We start from the raw sequence: 14,870 nt of genomic DNA on the forward strand, positions 1-14,870 counted from the left end.
TTACTTTGTCTCCATTGTACTCCACTTATATATTTAACTCTTTACATAATGGCTATACATAATATATTTAATTACTGTATTCATGGGCATTTAAATTATTTCAAGTCTTTCATTATTGCAAACAAAGATGCAAATTGCATGCTTATTTTATATATTTATCATTACAGATTATTTTATGAAAGTTCTTACTAGAATTAGAAATGTTATGTCAAAAGATGAACATTTCTGAATTGAATTGATATTGCTAAATTTCTCTATATTTTATAATTTTCTATCAGAACCAGTGTGCTTATTTCTTTACATTCCTGCTTTCAATAAAACAAGGTTTGCAAATGTGACAATAATAAATGCTACTAAGTTATAGAAAGCATCCAGAAACCCTCTGAAGCTAAAGATCAATGACAGAGTAACCTGTGGTGTCTGATTTATTCTAATTTAGTAATGTGAGATAGAATACTGCCACCTAGAATATATTTTCCAAATTTTCCAACTCAATGAGGTTGGTTGAAAAACATTGAGAATACACCTCCTTAGATTCTATTTAATCCAATAATGTGTAATACAGAGTAGCTTATAAGCATAAAATACAGAAGCTACATTCTTACTGGTAATAAAAACTACTTTCTTTATTAAGATCTAATAAAGTCATAAGCTTCAGCAATTTAGTCTTACATTGCAACCTATATATCCCCAGATAATATAAATATTTCTATTGAATTTCCCTGACACTAGGGACAAAATGCTATAATTAAAAAAAGAGTTGTCAGCGGGCCAACACTGAATGTTACTGACATTATTGCTTTTCCTTTAGAAATAATTAAAAATGTTGTTTGATATTCAGATGTACTTATTTAAAAGGCATTGAAATTAGAAAGTAAATATTGAGGGAGTAGTATTTTTTCACTTCACCTAGTCACACCCAATACACCATAGACTGATAAAAACTCAAAAATAGATAAGTGACATCATAGGAATGGCAGCATGAGAGATTTCCTTGGTGTTTCCCCTTGAAGTTTCAATAATTTAAACAGGTACAGGTCAACAAAAAATTCTCTCTCAATGCATTGAGAGATATACTCGTTAAAATATCTGAAGGTGGGCAAATGTGAGCAAACCAGAAAGGCAAAAAGAGTAAAAAATGAGATGAACCAAGGACAAAATCCTACAGCTGGAAAATTGTGGAGAGTCTCAGCCACAGAGGGGAGGAATTGGGTTGTGGCTGGCACTCCATTTGGCATGGAGAAGCAAATGATTCAGTGGGCATTCTTACAGGAGTGGGCAACAGTAGCTGTAGTTGAGCCCACAGACATGGAAATAGACACAGCACAGAGATGCAGCCCAGTTTTCAGGGTGCATGTATTCCAGACACAGAATCAAAGCCACAGAAATTGGCTATCCTATAAAGTCCCAGAGCTTGCCTCCTTTCATTCACCCTTGGTGTTGAATTGTGGGGCACATGATCTGCAAACACAAGAACTGGTATTACAAAATTATTTTTTTCCTGAGCAAAGGGTGCACTCAGTAACTGATCTGCAGATTGGGGCACAGGGAAGAACTCATGATGGTCCAAAGTCACCAATAACCAAAGAGCAAAAAACACATAAGGTTGTTGTGTTTCAAAGCCCACACACTCCTATGCATCATGGATACAGGACAGCAACATGTAGCTATGGGACATCACTGGGATTTCATAAATTTGGGGCCTTATCACCCACCATCTCCCCCTGTCAGGTTTGACCTCTAAGACCCAGATGACTGGATTATAGGGAAGGCACTCACCTACTAAGAAACATCACCCCCAGAGCTCTAAAAAGCCACAAGTATAACAGCTAAGAAACTGGAGATTCAGCACTACTATCTGGAAAACAATAGAAAGACTTCTTTGTTTTAAGCTTCTAGAAATGTGCCACTCATATATAGATGCTTAGACCGAGAAGGAATCCCATTAAATACCATGAATAACCAAGGTAAAAAGGCAGTTCATAAAGAAAATGAAAAATCTTCAGAAACAAATATAAAGACACAGAAATATGTAATTTAAATGACAGAGAATTCAAGATTGCAGTTCTAAAAAAACAAAATGAGATACAATAAAATACAGTTTAATGACCTCAGAAAACAAATCAACAACTAAAATGAGTACTTTATCAAAGAGATTGAAAGTTTTGTAAAAAACAAATTCTGGAGATAAAGAACTCAGTAAAAATGATCATAGGAAATAAAGCTCACAAGGCAGAGAAAAGGATTAAGTATACTGAAGATAAAAATCTAGAAATAATGCTGAAGGAAGAAGAAAAGTGACTTGAGCATAAAGAAATAAAAGAACTGTATAAAAATTATCTGACTCCATCACAAATAGCAATATAAGAATAATAGGTATAACAGAGAAGAGAGGGAGAAGGGAATGAAGAGCCTACTCAAACTAATAGTTGATGAGAAACTTACAGAAGAGCTGGATCTTTGAATCCAAGACAGAACATCTAATTACCTAAATTGAAAAAAAGGCCTCTCGAAGGCGCATTGTATTAAAAATGTCAAAAATTAATGACAAAGAATTGTTAAGGCAGCCAGAAAAAAGAACAAAGTAACTTATCAAGAAAAGCATAATAGGTTATCATTAGACTTCTCAGCAGGATGTTTACAAGCTACAAAAAAGTGAAACCAAATATTCAAACTACTAACAAAGAGAAATCACCAGCCAAGAATAATATATCCAGCAAAGTTATCCTATAAATATGAAGGAGAGACAAAGACTTTTCCAGACATACAGAAGCTAAAGGAATTTTTCACCAGAAGATCTCCATTACAGAACATACTCAAGGGTGTTATTTTACCTGAAACAAAGAATAAAAGGTCACAAAACTACAAGTAAGATCACCACCAAACTGATATCATAAACAGAGATAATTTATGACCACAAAGACATAAAAGAGGAGAGGATGAAGATCTGAATTTGCAAAGGTGGATAAAGGTCAGATGTATTCAAAGGAAAAAGAGCTACTGTGTATATGAAACTTTCTTTTTCATAAATCTAATGGTAACCATATACAAAAAATCCAAATCTGAGACACAGGACATAGAAAATAGTAAAAAGAGGAAAGAATTATGAAAAACCACTGAACAAAAACAACAGACAAAAGCACAAAGAAAAAAAAAACAATGGAGGCACAGAGCTACCAGTTAAAAAAGATGCTAAAATGGCTATAGGAGATGCTCATATATTATTAGTAATTACCCTAAATGCAAATGCACTGAATTTACCAATAAAGAGACACATAATAGCAAATTGCAACAAAAATCAGAACACAACCATATGCTGCCTTCAAGAGACACATCTAAGTGACAAAGACAAAGTTAGACTCAAAGCAAAAGGGTGGAAAATGGTACTTGAAGCAAATGGCATCCAGAGAAAATCAGGTATAACTATACGTATATCTGACATAACAGATTTCACGATAACACAGGTAACAAGTGACAAACGTGCATTTCATAATGATAAAAGGGACACTACATGAAGAAGAAATAATACTTCTTAATATATATGCAACTAATCAGGAAGTACCAAAATATATAAAGAAACTAATAACAGAACTGAATAAAGAAAGAAACAAAAATGCAACCATAGTGGGGAACTTAGAACTCCATTGACATCTCTGGATAGATCACCAAACAGAAAGTCAATAAAAAAATATTTGCCCTGAATGATACATTAGAATAAATAAAAATAATTGACACTTGCAGAGCCTTTTATCCCAAAACAACAAATTATACATTCTTCTCCAGTGTACATGAAATATTCTCAAAAATACACTGCTCACAAAAATTAGGGGATCAGGGAATGTGAGATACTCCAGTACTTTCAGATTTTTGTAAAGTGCATTTTCACCAATGAAATAAAAGTTGTTTTTACATCTTATTTGCATAATCAAACAACTTTGTTGCTTGCTTTTCTAATGTTCTTGATTAATAAACAAAATCAAATGGTTCTTTTTTTATCACTTCATATTCACTTTAAAATATCCAACTTTTGTGAGCAGTATAGATCATATTTTGGGTCATCAAACTAGCCTCAACAAATTCAAGAATACTGACATCATATCAAGCATATTCTCTTACTACAATGCTTTGAAATTTGAAATTAACTGCAACAGGAAAGTAAAAAAAATCCACAAATATGTGAAGTTTAAACAACATCCTACTAAGAAATGCCTGGGTCAAAGAAGAAATAAAGGTGATATCAAAAGATATATAAAGATAAATGAGAATGTCAATACAACATATCAAAAGTTTTAGGATGCAGCAAAACCACTAATATGAAGAAAGTTTAAATCATTACAGGCCTATCTCAAGAAATAAGAGAAATTCCATGTAAAAAACCTAACATTACATCGTAAAGGGCTTTAAAAGAAGGAAAGAACAAAAACAACACAAAGGCCAAAGAAAGAAAATAATAAAAATTAGAGCAGAATTAAACAAAATAAAGAACAGAACGACAAAAAAAAGTAATACAACAAAAAACTGGTTCTTTGAAAAGATTAATAAAATTGAAGAGTAAAATTAACAAACCTCTGGCTAGACTCACTATGAAAAAATGAGAAAAGATGCATATGAACAAATTCAGAAATAAAAGAAAACAAGTTACCACAGACATCACATATGTAAATGATCATGCCAGAATACAGTGAAGGACTATATGCCACCAAATTCAATAACCTAGAAGAAATGAACAACTTTTTAGAAATATATAACATTCCTAGACTGAATACTAAATAACTCAAAAATTTAATAGATCAATCGACACAGTGAGGAAGTTGAAACAATCACTTAAAACCTCCCCCAAAATAGCCCAATACCATATGGCTTCATTAATAAATTCTACCAAATAATCAAATATTTGGTACCTCTTCTTCTCAAACTCTTCCAAAACATTGAAAAAGAGACAAGACTTGCCACATTTTATGAGTTCAACATAACCCTGACAACAAAACATGGCAAGGATAACAACAACAACAAAAAAAAACCCTACAGACCAATAACTCTGATGAAAACAGATGCAAAAATTCTAAACAAAATGCTAGCAAACTGAATACAACAATACATTAAAAAAAATAATATTATGATCAAGTGGGGTTTATTCCAGAAGCAGAAGAATGGTTCAATCTAAACAACTTGATTAATGTAATATATTACATTAACAAAACAAAGAATAAAAGGGCCTGTTTTAAGAAGAAGAAGAAAAACAGAGGAACATAATTAAAAGATTAAAATGGCACTAAATATGTACCTATCAATAATTACTTTAAATGTAAATGGCTTAAGTGCTCCAATTAAAGGACATAGGGTAGCTGAATGGATAACAAACCAAGACCTTATAAATGCCATCTACAAGAGACATACCTAAGAACAAAAGATTCACACAGACTAAAAATAAAGGAATGAAAAAAGATATTTCATGCAAATAAAAAGAAAAAACAAGCAATATTTATATCTGACAAAATAGGCTTAAAACAAAGCTGACAGTAAGAGACAAAGAACACTACATAATGATAAAGGAAGCATTCCTACAACAGAATGTAACCCTTAAAACATTTATGCACCAAATGTAGGAGCATCTAAATATATAAACCAAATCTTGATAGACATAAAAGGAGAAATCAACAGCAATATTTTCATACTAGAAGACTTTTGACACCCTATTGATATCCATGGATAGATCTTCCAAACAGAAGGTCAAAAGAAAATGGTGGGTTAAATGATACATTCAATCACATAAATTTAAATTATATCTTTAAAGATTTTACTCCAAAGAAGCAGAATATACAGTCTTTTCAAGTGTACATGGAATATTTTCTAGGATAGACCACATGTTAAAGCACAAAACAAGTCTCAATATATTTAAGATCAAAATCATATAAAAAAATTTCTGACCATAATAATGTGAATCAAGAAATCAATCTCAAGAAAAAAATGAAAAACACACAAAGACGTCAAGGGTAAATAATATGTTACTAAAGAATGAATGACTTAACAATGAGATCAAATAGCAAACCAAAAGATACCTTAAAAAATTAAAAATGAGGCCCTGGCTGGTTGGCTCAGTGGTAGAGTGTCGGCCTGGCGTGCAGAAGTCCCGGGTTCGATTCCCGGCCAGGGCACACAGGAGAGGTGCCCATCTGCTTCTCCACCCCTCCCCTTCTCCTTACTCTCTGTCTCTCTCTTCCCCTCCCGCAGCAAGGCTCCATTGGAGCGGGGATGGCCACGGCGCTGGGGATGGCTCCTTGGCCTCTGCCCCGGTCGCTGGGGTGGCTCTGGTCGCGATTGGGCGACGCCCCAGAGGGGCGGGGCGTCGCCCCCTGGTGGGCAGGGCGTCACCCCTGGTGGGCGTGCCCAGTGGATCCTGGTCGGGTGCATGCGGGAGTCTGTCTGGCTGTCTCTACCCATTTCCAGCTTCAGAAAAATACAAAAAAATAAATAATTAATAAATAAAATAAAAAAAAATAAAAATGAGAACACACAACCCAAAATCTATGGGATCCAGCAAAACAATCCTGACATAAAAATTCATAGCATTGCAGACCTACATCAAGAAACCAGAAAAATCTCAAACGAAGAATCTAACTTTACACTTAAAGGAACTTGAAAAGAACAAGTAAAGCCAAAGTGATAGAAGGAAAGAAATAATAAAAAACAGAACAGAGATAAATAAAATAAAGTTTAAAAGAACAATACAAAATATTAGTGAAACCAAGAAATGGTTATTTAAAAAGACAAACAAGATTAACAAACCGTTAACCAGACTGATCAAGAAAAAAAGAAAGAGCACTCAAATAAAATTAAAAAAAGAAATCAAAGATAAAAGAGAAGGAACAACTGACACCAAAGAAATACAAAGGACTAGAAGAAAATATTACAAACAACTATATCCCAACAAACTGGATAATATGGACAAAATGGATCAATTTCTAGAAAAAGTGAAATCTCGCAAAACTGAATCAGAAAGAATAAGAGAATCGAAATAGAAAGACCAGCTAGTGAAATTGAAGCAGTACCGAAAAAACTTCCAACAACAAAAGTCCCAAACCAAATTGCTTCACTGGTGAATGTTACATAACATTCAAACAACAATTAACACCTATCCTTCTCAAACTATTCCAAAATAACTCAAGAGAAGAGAAGACTCCCAAGCTCATTTTACAAAGCCAGCATTATCTCAATTTCAAAACCAGATAAGACACTACAAAGAAAGAAAATATAAAGCAAATATTCCTGAAAAATAGATGCTAAAATCCTCAATGAAATATCGCAAACTGAATCTAGCAATATATTAAAAAGGTCATGCATTATGATCAAGTGGGATTTATTCCAGGTATGTAAGATTGGTAAAACATCTGCAAATCAATAAATGTGATACACTGTATAAAAAAAAATTGTATCAATAGATGCAAAAAAAAAAAATGTGATAAAATTCAGCACCCATTTAGGATGACTCCTAACAAAGTGGGAATAGAACCAACATACCCTTATGTAATAAAGGCAATATATGACAAACCCACAACCAACATCATACTCAATAGGCGAAAATTATGAGCATTTTTCTCTTAAGATCAGCAACAAGACAGACTGTCTGCTATCAGCACTCTTAGTTAATATAGTACTACAAGTCCTAGCCATAGCAATCACAGAAAAAGAAGAAATAAAAGGCATCTAAATTGGAAAGAAAGAAATAAAACTGTCATTATTTGTAGATGACATAATATTCTTTTTAGAGAACCCTTAAGATTCTACAAAAAAACCACTAGAAGTGATAAATGAATTCAGTAAAGTAGCAAAATACAAAATAAATATCCAGAAATCAGTTGCATTTTTACACACCAATAGATCTATCTGAAAGGCAAACATTCACAATTGCTTCCAAAAGAACAAAATTCTAGGAATGTAAAAGGCTTATATTTAGGAAATTATTGGACACTAAAGAAAGAAATCGAAGAAGATACATATACAGTAAATGGGAGCATGCACTGTGTTCATGGATAGGAAGAATTAACATAATTAAAATGTTCATATCACCCAAAGCAATCTGTAGATTCAATATAATTTCTATCAAAATACCAATGGTATATTTTACAAAATTAGAAAAAATATTCCAAAAATGTATATAAAACCACAAAAGATCCCAAATAGCCAAATGATCTTGAGAAAAAAATAACGAGTCTGGAGGAGTCACTCTACCTGATATTAAACTATACTATAAGACCATAGTAATCAACATAACATGGTACTGGAATAAAAACAAACAAGTAATTAAATGGAACAGAATAAAGAGCCCAGAAATCAAACTATGCCTATATAGTCAATTAACATTTGACAAAGGAAGCAAGAACATACAATGGGGTATAAAGATAGTCTATTCAATTAAATGGTGTTTGGAATATTGGACAGATATATGCAAAAAGTAAATGAAACTAGACTACTTTTTTATACCATACAAAAAAATAAATTCAAAATAAATTAAAGACTTAAATATTAGACATAAACCATAAAAATCCTAGAAGAAAACATAGGTTACTTGAACATTTCTCCAACAATATTTTTTTCTGACATATTTCCTTGGGCAAGAAAAAACAAATGAAAAGATAAATATATGGGACTACATCAAACTAAAATGTTTTTTCCCAGTGAAGGAAACCATCAATAAAATGGCCATATTGCCCAAAGCAATATACAAATTTAATGCAATCCCCATCAAAATCCCAGTGTCGTTTTTTTTAAAGAAATAAAAAAAAAATCACCAGGTTTGTACTAAACAATAGTATACCCTGAAAAGCCAAAGTGATACTGGGGAAAAAGAATGAAGCTGGAGGCATCAGACTACCTAACTTAAAATTATACTAAAGAGCCACTATATTCAAAATAGCATAGTATTGACAGAAAAACAAACTTGTAGACCAATGGAAAAGAATTGAGAGCACTGAATAAAACCACATATCATATATATGAACAAATAATCTTCAACAAAGGAGCCAAAAACACATAATGGAGAATGAAAGCCTCTTTAAGTGGTGCTGGAAAAATTGGAAAGCCACATGCAAAAGAATGAAACTTGACTACAGTTTGTCCCCCTGCACCAAAATTAATTCAAAATCGACCAAAGACCTAAATATAAGATCTAAATAATAAATTACATAGAAGAAAACATAGGTACTAAACTCATGGACCTTGTCCATAGAGAACACTTTATGAATTTAATTTCGAAGGCAAAGTAAGTAAAGGCAAAAATAAATGAATGGGACTATATCAAATTAAAATGCTTTTGCACAACAAAATAAATTGGCAACATAACAAACATACAGCCAACTAAATGGCTGATGGTTTGAAGACTACAACTCTGCTAAGGGGTTAATATTCAAAATATATAAAGAACTCAAAACTCAGCAACAAACAAGTAAATAACCCAATTAAAAAAACGGGGAGTGGCCCTAAACAGATACTTTTCTCAAGAAGACATACAAATGGCCAACAGACATATGAAAAGATGCTCATTTTCACTAGCTATTCGAGAAATGCAAGTCAAAACTACAAGGAGATGCCACCTCACACCTGTTAGGCAATTATCAACAAGACAGCTAATAACCAGTGTTGAAGAGGCTGTGGAGAAAAAGGAACTCTCATTCACTGCTGGTTTGAATGTAAACTGGTACAGCCATTATGGAAGAAAGTATGGTGGTTCTTCAAAACATTAAGAATAAAACAGTCATATGATGCAGCAATCCTTCTACAGGATATCTATTCTGAAAACTTGAAAACATCGGTATACAAAGACACATGCACCCCCATGTTCATTGCAACATTCATAGTGGCCAAGAAATGGAAACAATCAAAGTGTCCTTCAATAAAAGATTGGATAAAGATGTAGTATGTATATACAATAGACTATGACTCACCCATAAGAAATAATGACATATTGCAATTTTCAACAACATGAATGGATGTTGAGAACATTATACTGAGTGAAATATGTAAGTCAGAAAAAGCTAAGAAGTATATGATTTTACACATAGGTGGGATATAAAACTGAGACTGATGGTCATAGACAAAATTAAAGTGTTAACTACCGGGAGGAATTTCAGGATCAGGAGGTTAGGGGGTGAGGCTAGTATAGAGGGACAAATATATGGTGTTGAAAAATAATTTGATTTTAGATGATGGCAAACAACACAATCAACAGTTCACATGCTATAGAGATGTTTACCTGGAACCAATGTCAGCCCATTCAATTTAATATTTTATATAAATTTTTTAAAGCACCTGGTATATATTGAAGTGCTCAGAAATGTTAGCTGCTATTAGCTCCCACTGCTACCTTTTGGAGACCTCTCCTCTTTCCCTCTAGACTCAGTTACTCTTACTTATTAACTTGGTTCTAGGAACTGTGTGTGGACACGACTGTGCACACATGCATGCATGTTCAAATGTGGAGAGGGAAAGAGAATTTTAGATATAGAAAAGAGTCACAAAACTATAGTACAATGATGAAAACTATTAACTTTAGTGCAATACACTTAAAAATGCAGAATTTGTTCAAATTTCTACACTTTTTTAATTAAAATCCTTTCTCTATTTCAAAATCCCACATTGCATTTACTTGCCATGTCTCCATAATCTCTTCTGATTTCATGTCTCTCTTTAAGAGCATCTGGCTATTACTTTGGAGAATATCCCTCTCTTCAGGTTTGTTTGTCTGATGTTTTCTCATGAATTTTCATGAAATTTTGCATTATTGGAAGGATAGCACAGTCATTCTGCCCTTCTCATTACCTCAAGCGGTATATGATATTAATACGTATTATTGGAAATGTTAATCTTGACTATTTTGCTAAGGTGATGACTGGCAAAATTGTACCCTATAAATTTATTACCTTACTCTTTATAATTGCTCAATATTTTAAGAAAGAGAATCTAAGACTATGTGCATGCCCTGTTTCAGCTTCAACTTTTACCTACTCTTTTAGCATCTCTCCTTGGATCTTGCCTATAGCAAATTATTACTGTGGTATTCCAAAAGTGATTGTATGTTTTTCTCATTTATTATATGTTTATTAACTGAAGTTTTTCTGAAGGAATATTTTTTGTTTCTCCATTATTTAGTTAGTTATTTATATAAACTTATTTATATTTATTTTATTCTTTGGTTTACAATCTGTATTACTATACTTATTTTATTGTTTAAGTTCTAGCTTTGGCATTGGGGCACTTTTTATATGTCTCTTTTTTTTTTTTTTTTTTTTTTTGCAAGAGAAAGAGACAGTCAGGAAGAGAGATAGGTGAGAAGCATCAACATGTGGTGCTTTCTCATATGTGCCCTGACCAGGGGACTCATGCTTAGCCAGTGATGCCCTTGCTCAAGCAGTGACCTTGGGCTTCAAGCTAGCAAACCATGAGGTCATGTATATGATCCCATGCTCAAGCCAGAGATCTCAATCTGGTGAGCCTGAACTCAAGCCAGATGAGCCTGCACTCAAGCCAGTGACCTCAGGGTTTGAACCTGGGTCCTCAGCATCCCAAGTCAATGCACTAGCTACTACTAGACCACCTGGCCAAGCTATTATGCCTACATTTTTTAAGCACTTTCTTATATTCTGCTACCACAAGATACTCCAAGACCATCTTATATTTTCCACATTCTACTTCTGAAATCAACCATATCTCCATTGAGCCTTGGTCTTTTTACTATAAAATAGTAGTTAGGAACGAAGATCTGAGTTCTAAGTGTGCTCTTTACTACTGGGGCATCATTACTTTAAACCTTTCTCAGTACATAAAGTTAGGAAATATATGTATGCATAATAACTTGTGCAGAGACACATCTATATTTATTTCTGTATCTGCTTATCTATGTCTGCTTATATATCATATATAACTTTTTGAAACAGAATTTATTCTGGCACTTCCAGTTCAAGTCTAGTATGATGGGGTTCATTCTAGCCTTCCCCTTTCCTTATTTGTAATTACCTTTTCCATCAATGAGAAACTCACTTCTTTTAGTTTTAAGGTATTTTTTTTCAATCATAGTACAGAAATAAAGTAATTTTAGAATTCCTAAACTACATTCCTGAGAATTACAAAGTAAGGTCTATCATTTGGCTTTACTTTGTTTTCCCTTTATCTTGAAGGTTTCTAGTCAACACATCATTTCCCAATGTTACTTAGGTAGTTACTTTTTTCTCCGTCTGCTTAAGTACAGTTATATGATTCACTTCTAATACAATGAGATTCATTTGCCACAGTCTTCTTCCCTCCCCCCAAAATACTTGTTTTGTTTTTGTTTTCAAAGAGTAAACATTACTTTTTGTGGCGGGCAGTTCTTTAAGTTTAACAAGTATATAGATTCATGTGTCCACCACCACAATTCCACACAAAACAGTAGCATCACCCCAAAATTTCTGCCATGCTACACCATTATAACAACTCCTCACCCCATTCCCAATTCCTAGCAACTTCTGCTCTGATTTCCTCCTTATAGTTTTGCCTCTTTCACTGTACCATTTAATGGAATCAAGTAGTATAAATCTTTAGCTTTGGCTTCTTTCACTTACCAAAGTGCATTAAAATCCATCCATGTTGATGGGTAAATCAAGAGCTCATTTGTTTTCCTTGCTGGGTAGTATTACATTGTATAGTTTGTTATCACAAAAAAAAAAAATGAAAATCAGACTCTGGAAGTTCAAGAATTGATCTTATGTTCACAGCTAGGTCTCAATGTTATTATGAACTAATCTGTTGTTTACAGCTAAGCCCTGTTGTTCTCATATTGAAATAAACAATCTCTTACAGAATATCCATTTTGGGCAAAGTCATTGCGCAAACTACAAAATACAAAACATTCTACTTCTCATTAAGTAACTGCTACTTCTCTACTAATTTCAGCTTAACCTTCCCTTCTCTGGCCTACTTATAGGTAAAATTTATTGAGAGGCCCAATCACAGAATTGCCCTACTTTGTTAATATATCTAATCCAGAGTGAGCCTCTGCTTCTGTAGACTTTCCCAGAATTATTCAATGAAAGACCATATTATATAAATTCTTTCCAGCATCCCTGTACTGAGACACCTTATAATTCCCCGGGGTTAACACTCTTCTTCATTTTAATGTGATAACCCAACTTGTTCAACTACAGCTGTATTCCTGATGGTCTTGCACTAAAGGGCATTAACAGGTTTATCATTAGGTGAAGGACATCTGGATTCGTTTCCAATATTTTGGTGATTATGGATAAAGCTGTAAATATTTGCATAGGTTTTTTTATGAATATAATTTTTCATTTCTCTTGGAAAGCCATCTAGGAGTGGGATTGCCAATTATATGATAAGTGTATATTTAACTTTACAAGATACTATCAAACCATTATCAAAGTGAATATGCCATTCAAGATTCTTATCAACAGTGTTTGAGCATTCCAAATGCTCCACATCCTCACCAGTATTTGGCACATTTAAATTTTTTATTTTATACATTCTTATAGGTATATAGTAGTATCTAAATGTAGTTTTAATCTTAATTTGTCTAATTATTAATGACATTAAGCATCCTTACATATGCATATTTTTCATCTTAAATCTTTTATGAAATATTTATTCAAATCTTTGCTCATTTTTAAAAAGTATATTGTTTTATTACTGTTTAGTTTTTATTCTAAACACAAATACTTTGTCAGAAATATGATTTACAAATATTTCCTCCACTCTGCCTTTTTTTATTCCCTTACAAAGATGTGTTTTAACTTCTGCAATCATTAAGCTGTTCTCATGGGGTTTTTTTCCACATTTCTGAATAGTTGTTATTCTTTAATAAAAAATATCTTAACCATATAATTAGAATGAAGATAGGGTGAGATAATGAGGCTAAATCAAGGCAGGGACTTTTCATATTGATTGCTGAATATTTTGATTAACTCAATTCTTGGTGGCTGAGATCCACATATATAAGATAACCGCCAATAAAACAGCACATCAACAACCTCCAATGTCTTCTCATTTCTCTTAAAGTCCAAATCTATAACTTACTTACTTTCTAACGACCATTTTGCTGTCCATTGGCACTCTATACAAGCACATTATCTTTATTTTGCTTCTCAATATACAAATTTATTTTCTTCCTTGGGTGCTTTACTCTGGTCTTTGTCTCTGCCTAGAAATATATTGCCATACCTAATTCTTGTTGGCTCTTAATTGCCACTACAAACGTCACCTCATCAGACCCACCTTTCTTAATATATCAACAAAAAGCACATGTACCTTCTTTTTACTCTCTTTCACATCACCTTGTTTTGTTAACTTTATAGTACATACACTATTTGAAAAAAACTTGCTGCTTTGATTACCTTTTTAAAATAAGTTTTGGGTGGTAATCAATACAATTTTATAAGTTTCTGTACAATTCTATGGTACATCATCTGTATATTGTATTTTAAGTTTAACATCTAGAGTCAAATCTCCTTCTGCCACTATATATTTGAACCCCTTTACCTTTATTGTTCTCCCGTGACCCCCATTTCTCTCTGGTTACCACTACACTGTATAGATGTCTATAAGGTTTTGTTTGTTTCTTGTCTTCTGACCATACCACCCTGAACGTGCCTGATCTTACTTGATAACCTTGTACTTGTCTTGCTCTCTCTATTCCTGCTCACTAGAATGAAAGTTTTCTGAAGTGGGGTGACAGATTTGTCAGTAACACTGGTGTAACCCAGACACAAAACCCAGCACTCATCCCATAACAAACTCTCAGTAAATATTTTTTTAATGAACAAATAAATAACTAAATTAAAGATGAGGTGATAAAATATATCCATTATCATGTTGCCACATGTTCT

This window comes from Saccopteryx leptura, chromosome 9 (genome assembly GCF_036850995.1).
Source record: "Saccopteryx leptura isolate mSacLep1 chromosome 9, mSacLep1_pri_phased_curated, whole genome shotgun sequence".
NCBI lineage: Eukaryota > Metazoa > Chordata > Mammalia > Chiroptera > Emballonuridae > Saccopteryx > Saccopteryx leptura.